The following is an 8876-nucleotide window of genomic DNA, read 5'->3' on the forward strand; positions in this document are numbered from 1 at the left end:
AAAAAGTTTTTCTTTGTGATAAATGTATCACACAAAAACAAAGCTTAACGTGAATTAACATTGCTGACAGGAGTCTTGGCAACAGGTATGAATGCAATGAATCTACTTTTTTGGCAAATGGACATCAAGTACTTGTACTTCCAAGTTAGTGACATGTCAGATAGTGGATACACTTAGGACACATGACTTCACAGCTCTAATTCAGGTCACTTGCTACGGCATAGAGATCACAAGCCTCACACTCCTGCACAATCAAAAATACGTCAAAACAAACCCAACTGTTTTCCTGACATCCAGGCTCTCCGCTCATCCTTTGTATGACATGAAGGGTGTCTAGTTAACAGTTTTAACAGCCTCATAGTGACAACAGTATCACCACTGCTGCCTGCCTGCCACCCCACTTCTGGTAACTGAGGAAGTACTTGAATTACAGAAAGGTGGAAGAAAAGTAACAGTTCAGTGAAACAGCCAGGATAAGAAAATCTATTTAAGAAGTAATAAATGTACTGTACTTTCACATCCCAGTTTTAATTCACTTTGTAAGGCATTTTAGCTGACTGATTCAGACTTTGAAAAAGCAGTTACAGGGACACTGCACTCACAGCCCTCAGCACAGCCAAACTGAAGCTGATGGTTGCAAAATAGTTGCTTTGAGGGTACAGTTAGACAAGCCAGCTTAAGTAAGATAACAGCTCCCTGACATCAAAAGGATATCCCTTCTGTAGCTCCCTGACATTGTCAGCCCTGCACCTTCCCTCTCCTTTCTTCACTTCCAGCCACACAGCTCCATCCTGCCTGTGCTGGCTCTTGCACTTCTCTGACCTCTCTGGCCACATCTCTAATAGTAAATAAAACAGGGCCAGAGAACAGGCTCAAGCTGATCTGTTAGCGTCCTCTCTGACACCATTTTGGCCCTTACCAACTTGGAAGTCTCCCAGACAAATGTGCAGGCAGGGTTAAGGGGACAGTGAATGCAGAGCAGCAAACTGTTCTCCATTGGCAGTTTGGATGCAAACGTGCTGTTCTGGGAGGGAGACTGATTGGTGTGTGTGATCTTGCCACTTTGTCCCAGGTCAGGAGAACAGTCCCTGGCACACTACACCCCTAACGTAGACACAGCCTCAGCGAAAGAATTCAGGTCATTAAGCAGGTAGAAACGTAATGCAGGAAAAACATAGGTAGAGGTAGCTGAACAGACCCACTAAAGGGCAGCAAAAAGGAATTATGGAAACACACGGATGGTAGGCAAAGGAAAGAAGCGTGAAGAGGGAGCCTGACTGATGTTTAGCAGCAGTTGCTACATCAGATCAGGTCACGCTAGGTAAGCACACCTGTCACTGTAAGCCTCATACCTGCAGGGCTATCAGGAATAACACAGACAGGGGACATCCTATTCTACATATTTTTTTCCATATTTCTGCATTCATATATATATATACACACACACACGCATGCACACATGAATACCACGTGGAAGAGAAATAAAATTAATGATAGCTGAAAAATGAACAATTCTATATTATTAAAGGATAATCACTGTTACATTTCCATGGGATTTATTATAGGAATTATAATCTTGAGAATCCTTGCAAATTTGACTAGAATTGTGACAGCTCAGTCTGCTGAAAATCAGGTGCCCAAAACATACATTTAAGTTGAACATTTGACAGCTGTTTGAAAATATTGGCCTATTTATGCACAGGCCCACTCTATGGAAGCACAGTATAAAAAATGTACAGCTGCTGCTTTTCCCAAAAGCAGTATCCTGTGCTGCTTGTCTCTTAGTTACGTACATTCTAAAGCTGCTACCTGATTTCCTTCTCGTCAGACCAGCCTGCTTAACTGCACACAGCAGTCTTTTGTCCTGAGGTGGGTAAGAATGAATAAATAAACAAACAAACAAAACAAACTCATTTCAGAAAGAGTTAAAAAATAATTCAAATTTAACATCAGGGTGGGTGAATTAATTGACTGTTGTAATGGAGCACACATCAGCCCTGCTGTGCAGAATGCTGTTGAGCACTGCCTGCTAAAAAACCCAGGAGTCTCCAGGGCAGCCTCTCTTGACACAACATCCATCTTCTCCCTCTTCCTTCTCCTCAAATCTAAATAGTTCCATGTTATGTTTTTCAGTCTTACTACTGTAAGGAATATTTTCCACACACACTGAATAAAAATGCAAGACGGTTTGGTTTTGTTTAATACGAACACGCTTTGACTTCAATGTCATATACTTAATAATATTCTTGCTGAAGTAGTAACGCTAACAGGCTAGGAAGCTAGGAAAGGTCAACAGCAACTCAAGTCTTTACTTTCAAATAAATAAAAGTTCTTCTTACCATCTGAACACCTCACAAGACAGTAAGGCCTGTCTCCAAACCTTAATCATAGGCTGTAGAATAGCTTCAAATGATCGATTTTTTTGGTTAAATCTAAATAACATTAGGACAGATTGTGGTATCATTTTTCCACATAAAATACATCAGACTCTAAACTATTCAAAACAATAAATGCTCTCAGCTCCAGGATTTTATACACTTACAGATGACTAAGGAATTACTCAACCACTAGTTAATTTGCATACCGAACAGCAGCTCTGGTTTTCTTGTACATACTTACCAACAAACTCAAAGTGCACTAATGAGATATGGAAATATGAAATAAAAAACTATTGGACTAACTCACTTGCAAATGTATTTCAGCTACCTGGAATCAAATGCCAAAGAATCTTACAACTTCTGTAGCTGCTAACTAGTCTGAGTTTCTCATGACAGACATACTTATTAACAAGTTTCTTTTATTATTTGGAAAGATTAAGTGAATAATCTCTTAGTTTTTTTGTTTTTCTTTAAACCGTGATAGCATATCAGCATTTCTAGAAAGGGATAGGTAATTTGCCAAATGCTTGCAAATTTTTCTCATACTGTTAGTGTTTCCACAGGCAAGAGACAACTAGAACTTAAAACAACACATTTAGATCAATATAGTAGCACAGAACAAACAATGCCTCATTGGCAGTTCCTATCTTTCAATCAGCAAAGTAAAAAAAGTTTCTACAAGTTATGCTTACAGCATTTTCAAATGCAGCAAACAATCACACAAACCAGTCATGTAACAACTTCAGCCTAAATAAGAATTAGAATACCAATGAATTTTATTTTATAATGTGTATGCTTACAGTTTTATAATTTGTATGATAATAATTCCAGAATTTGTATTATGTGCACAAGAAGCCCTTCACTAGATACAGAAATTATACTTCCTCAACACTTAAAAGACACAGGCAATGCACTTATAAATAAATATTGTTTCATAAGCAGAAACTATTATAACTGGTATGAGGAAGTGGCATCAGATTTGGCAAGATCTCAATGCCACATGCAATCTGGCTACCCAACAATCTGCTCATATCAATTTAATGTTTTTTAAAACATGCCAAATATCACACTCCTTAAGATTGAGAAATTTTAATTTTATTTTGAGGACAGTGATGATTTAGAGGATAACCTTACAGGATAAGGTCTTTTTCATTCAGTGAATATTTAGCATTCTACTTCATTAAAAAGTTGGTTAATACTTAAGTTTACTGACCTGGTCCTGTGAAATGCTGTGCACTCTACTTCTAAAATATTAAGAGTTCAGAATTCTACTGAATAATGCTTTTATACAACTTTTACACAGAAGTCTAACACAGCAATAGATACTGGAACCTAAAGAAGTCTTCCTTACTCTGTTTTCCTGATAGTGTTACTGATTTCCATTTATTAACTATTTGGTTGCACTACTTGCTCAGATTTCTTGTCAGTTGACTAGGCATTAATAACTCTATAAAGGAATTCTACCTCAACCATTTTTTCTTCTGTGGTTATTCAAAAACAATGACAAGATAGTTCCCAGTCCATCTACGTACTCACCATTTCATGCAGCATCTTGAGAAGCTGAAACGGAAGTTGTTTTCCAGAATCTGTTCCTTTTCCATTTCATGTGCACGTTGGTGGTTCTTCATTAATAAAAAGCCATTGACATTCTTTCTTAAAAAAACAAACAAACAATCAAAAAAGAGTAAAAAATTTTCCCAAGGCTTACTATTCTAAATTTATATTGATGCCATGCAATATAATGCTTTTTCATATGTTTATGCTTCTTCAGAAAACAAACAAAAAACCAAACCAAACCAAACCCAACAAAAAAACCCCTACCAACACTGTCATTTATCTTGAACTAAAACTATTTTTAAGTGACTGCAGCTTTTAATACAACACCTAGTTTTACAGCAGGACTACACTGACATCTAGCTAACTGGGTTATGACTGCTGTACTGCAGTATCATCCTGATCTTTTTTCTTCATGCTAGAAAAAATCAGGAGCAATAACTAAGACCACAACAGTTAAAGCCTTGTGCTATTTTAATTATCTGTTATAAAGAAAAATACTTTTACTCATAAAGAGCTTTCTCACAAACATCCAGGTCTTTATGTGGACAAATTTGTTACGAGTAGTTATCATTTCCAATGTGTGTGCACACAGGTCCCACAAGGTGTCTTTGCTGTTGGCCTTCTAAGTACCTTTTACACCCCAAATGCAGAGATTTTACTTCCATCTACTTTATAAGGCTTGTTATAAAAAAAATTGCCAAAAAAAAAGCATACGTAGCTATAAAAAACAAATAATGGTTCAATTAAATTGACTCCCTTGTCCCCTCAACTGAAACCGAACAAATTCAAGAATCAGGAAGACTTTGCAAAAGAAGTCAGATTAAATTGAAAATGTTAAAATTTAAAAATACTGTAAGAAAATATGTTTACATTTAAAATAAATTCAACTTCATTTACTTTCCAAGACAAATATGGTGTTCTTTTTTTCCTCCCCCCCCTTGCAACAAATGTGCCATGGGCAAGAGAAACAGAACTCAAATCTCAGCTGGTAAGCTAAAGCACAGAGGAAAAAAAAAAAAAGTGCTATATGCAATTTTGAAGCAAGAGCTTCTAAAAAAATATACTTAGAAAATTTGCATCACCCTCCTTGACTGCTTTGGCTCAACAACAGCAAGCACTGCAGTCTATTTTGCAGAACAAGATGAAGGCCATGCATCCTTCTCTAGTATTTCAATAACACTCAACACATAAAATATTAAAAGCATAACGGTAGAAAATCACAACTGAAACGCAACCCTTTCCCCATGCTTTAAAATTCATAATGCCCTTTAAAAAGACTACAGCATCAAGCAGTTTCAACAGAAAATGAAGACATGAGAGCTACTACTGCAAAGCAAGTGTCCCAAGGTTTTCAGGACACACGGGTTTGTAATAGGTAGCCAAAACTCCCTTTGCCACTTGACTGTAGAGGATGACAGTCAATATTAAGGCATCAGCAGATTGATAAGAACTTTTATTTTGGACTATGCCAAGTGTTCCTTCCAAACATGGGAACAGAAAGGGAGCATGCTAGCTGAGCTACAAACCTCTGACAAGGTCTGCGCACACGCTCATCCTTCTGAAACGCTACATTGTGCTACTTAAAATCCAGAAAGTTGCCACTAAAAGTAACTAGGAGCCAATGGCTGCTTGATAGCTCCTGCCAAGTAACAAAGGTTATGGCACCGGTTTAGCTTTGAGTAGACTTGTGACCACATCACATGAACCACAACTGCCGTCAGTTGCAGCGTGAGAGCAGGTAGCCTCAGTATTAAGTCAGTGATTCAGAATTTATGAAGGAAACACTTTTTATGGCTTAGCAGTTTCGCTACCTGCAAAGACGTACAGGAATTTCAACCCAGGACTAAGGCTCCGGTGCGAAAGTCTGTGCATGTCCTACAAGACAAGCACAGATTGATTAAAACCTGCCTTCCCAACAAAACTTATGCAACGTCTTTATTTGCGCAGTACTACTAAGACATCCAATGCCACCGAAGTGCCAAACATCATTATTCCAGATAATCCTGCCTGACGAATCCTGTGCTCATGCCACCAGAGAGCTCGGGCACAGCGACTCGTGTCAAGGAGGCTGTGCTAATCTTACTGTGAACGCAAGGCAACACCTTTTAGCCCTCTATTACCTTTGGAATTACCTATTATCTTTTTCCACTTGTTTTTCAGAAAGCAAGTGCACAGCCCGGAAAGCGACAATCAAGAGTAGGATTTTCTCATCAAACCAGAAAAGCAAATCCAGGGAGGGCTCCCCCCGCCCCACTCCTCATCCCAAGGATACAGCACTCTCCTCTGAACAACCGACGGGTGCAAGCACAACCTGCCAGGCCAAGCCGAGCCAATAAAAGTAACTTCCAAGCCCGTTCATGGCTCAGACCAGGCTAAGGGCAACGCGAACGCGCTGCGCGGAAGAGACACGACGGCTGCCAAGCAGCACCTTCACACGACAAGGCATTGTCCCCTTCTCTGCTCCCCGCCCCAAAAGCTCTCCGCTGCCTCCCCGCAGCGTTCCCAAGATCGCTCTTTACCTACGACGGCCAGCGCGGTGCCCAGGGCCGGCTCTCGCTCGTCCTTCAGCCCCGCTCCGGGCCGGGGCGGCTGGCGCCGAGCCCCCCGCGCAGCCGCCGGGGCGGCTACAGCATCTCCCCGGGCCAGCGAGCTCCTTCTCCTCGCCTCTGCCAGCGCCGGACCTGCGCGGAGGGCTGCCGGCAAGACAAGCGACAAGACACAGAAACAAATCAATTCATGAAAAATAAAAAGAGGGCGTTTGGGGGGAGGGGGGGATGGGGGGATGGGAGGGGTGTCGAGCGGGGGGAGAGGAAACAAGGGCAGGTCAGCCTGTTGGCCGCACGGCCACCGTGTCACCCGGGGGGGGGGGGGGGTGTCACCCAGCCGCGCTGCCCCCGCCTCTGCCCCCCTCCCCTGAGTCCCCGCAGCCCCCGCGGGGCCGCCCCACCGGGGGGCAGAGAGAGGAGCGGCTGCCCGCGGCCGCTCGGCGCCCACGGGCGCAGCGGGCAGCGCCGGGTCGGGTCGGGTCGGGTGGGACGGGCAGCGCCGCGTCCCGCCGCCGGTCCCGCGGGGAGCCCCGGCACAGGCTGGCCCCGGCCAGCGCCTCCCGAGCGCCGCGCACCGCCTCTCGCCGCCAGCCGCCCCGGCCGGCGGACACGGGCCTCCGGGCGCTGCCGGGGCGGGGGTCGGGAGGGGGTGGGGGGGGGTCGGTGGAAGGGAGGAGGGCAGCGGTACCGCGGCGCTGCGGCCGGCGGAGCGCGGAGGGGCGGCAGGCTGACAGGTAGCGGAAGTGAGGCGGCCGCACACACCTCCCGCCGCGGCCGCGCCATTGGCCGCGCCCGGGGCCCTGCGCGGAGGGGCGGGCCGGGGCGGGAGACGGGCCGGGGCGGGGCGGGGCGGCCCGGGCGCTCCCTCAAGGGCGCAGGGAGCGGCGGCGGCGGGAGGAGGGGCCGGGCGGGCGGCTGCCGGGGGGCGAGCGGCCGGGCCCGCGACGGGAGGGAGCAGCCTGGGTCGCGGGTTTTTTTTCCCTTGGGAGCGGGCGGCTGAGAAAAGCCTTTGTCGTCTTCCCATCGAGTGAGCGCCGGTGGCGACTGCACAGGGCAAAGCCGAAATCCTGCGTCAAATCCAGCTAAACGCCCCTGAGCGAGGGTTTTGTGAGAGACTGGGGTTTCCGGGGGCTCCTAAGTCTGGGAAAGGGAACCAGCCAGGAGCGCGCCTGCAGGGGTTCGGAGGGGAGGGGTCGGCTCCCCCCGGCCCCGCCTCGGTTGCTGCTCTTTGGCTGCTCCACGCGTGTGTTGCTGCTTGAGGGTCCTCGGGGTTGCGGTCATCGCTGTGCAAAACAACAACCAAAACCCCCTAGCTTTAAAAAAACAACAACAAACAAACCCAACATATAATTGCGTTTTCACTTTCATGTTCTCACTCTATTCGGGGAAGAAAAAAAAAAAAAAAAGAGAGAGAGAGAAAAAGAAACGAAAAAGGCATTTTATTCCAGAGCTGGGTAGTGGCTCATGCCAGCGCCAGGAGGAGAAGCCACCGCGACCTGTTTCAGGTGTTACTTCACGGTGCTGAGCTCAGCCACGCGTGCAGCTTCTGCCGGTTTTCACTCAACGGAGACGTCGTTTGTGCCAGGGAAGGAAACAGAACAGCAGGCCCAGAAGAGAAGGAAGGAGGGGGCTGGCACTGGAGGCTCAGCCCCTGCTGCAGCAAGCACCGTGGTTTTTAATCCCACACGTGGCTCATAAATGTTGGTTCAGCACATGGACCTGGGTACTGGAGCACTCCATACAGGAACAACAGTAATAGTGGGCAGTGAAAAGCCATCAAAAAGCATGCCTCGATGTGAACCAATAAAAGGCAATATTAGCAGCAAACGGAAGCCAGTGAAAGCCCTCGCATTTATGGTCATTTTAAGCTTTTTCAGGCCAGTTCCAGTCACAGCCTGACTTCTTAATCAGTACCTGCTGCTCCAGGGTCTGTCCCAAGCCAGACCAACAGCCACTGCTGCAAGAATCGGACGGTTTAGAAAGTTAATTCCCAACGTTAACACCTACACATTTCCCCAACAGCCTGTGTGTAACAGAGCTCAGCTGATAACAAGGGTAAGGGCCTATTTCCATAGAAGATGTTGTGTAAGCAGATGAGCTTTTCAATCACTTTGGTTTTCTTTTTTTCTCTCTTCCACCCCCCCCCCCCTCCACCCCCGTTCCCCAAATATATACAAAAACCATAAGCTTCTGTGCAGTTACAAACACGTGTTAGTTTTATTAAGGTGTGTGATGAGCTCTTAAAACTGTCTCCCCTTCTGCTTGTCAAGAAAGTTGTGGCCAATGAGGACACTTGTATTTGTGTCTCCACATTGAACTGTCAGTCTGGATCTAAGAGGTCTGCTTCCACGTGTACTTGTATTGCTGGTCCCTGAGGTGACATTGTACAAATGCT

At 45.4% G+C, this 8876-nt stretch overlaps 1 protein-coding gene across 6 annotated transcripts in view; it reads right to left on the reverse strand.

Annotated features, from left to right (window-relative positions):
• PPARA (peroxisome proliferator activated receptor alpha) overlaps window positions 1–6551 on the reverse strand; it is a 42041-nt gene extending 35490 nt beyond the window's left edge. For 2 of the 6 annotated variants that reach the window (XM_051631577.1, XM_051631751.1), the window contains exons 1-3: window positions 6455–6551; window positions 5747–5810; window positions 3915–4027 (exon numbers count right to left, since the gene is read on the reverse strand). The gene's annotated coding sequence lies outside the window, so the exon portion shown is untranslated. Of the gene's footprint in view, window positions 1–3914; window positions 4032–5746; window positions 5811–6454 lie in introns of all 6 variants that reach the window. The other 4 variants (XM_051632027.1, XM_051631940.1, XM_051631658.1 and 1 more) reach the window with 4 other exon arrangements.
• Window positions 6552–8876: the final 2325 nt, after the last annotated feature.

The sequence above is a fragment of the Apus apus genome, chromosome 1 (assembly GCF_020740795.1).
Source record: "Apus apus isolate bApuApu2 chromosome 1, bApuApu2.pri.cur, whole genome shotgun sequence".
NCBI classification, from domain to species: Eukaryota; Metazoa; Chordata; class Aves; order Apodiformes; family Apodidae; genus Apus; species Apus apus.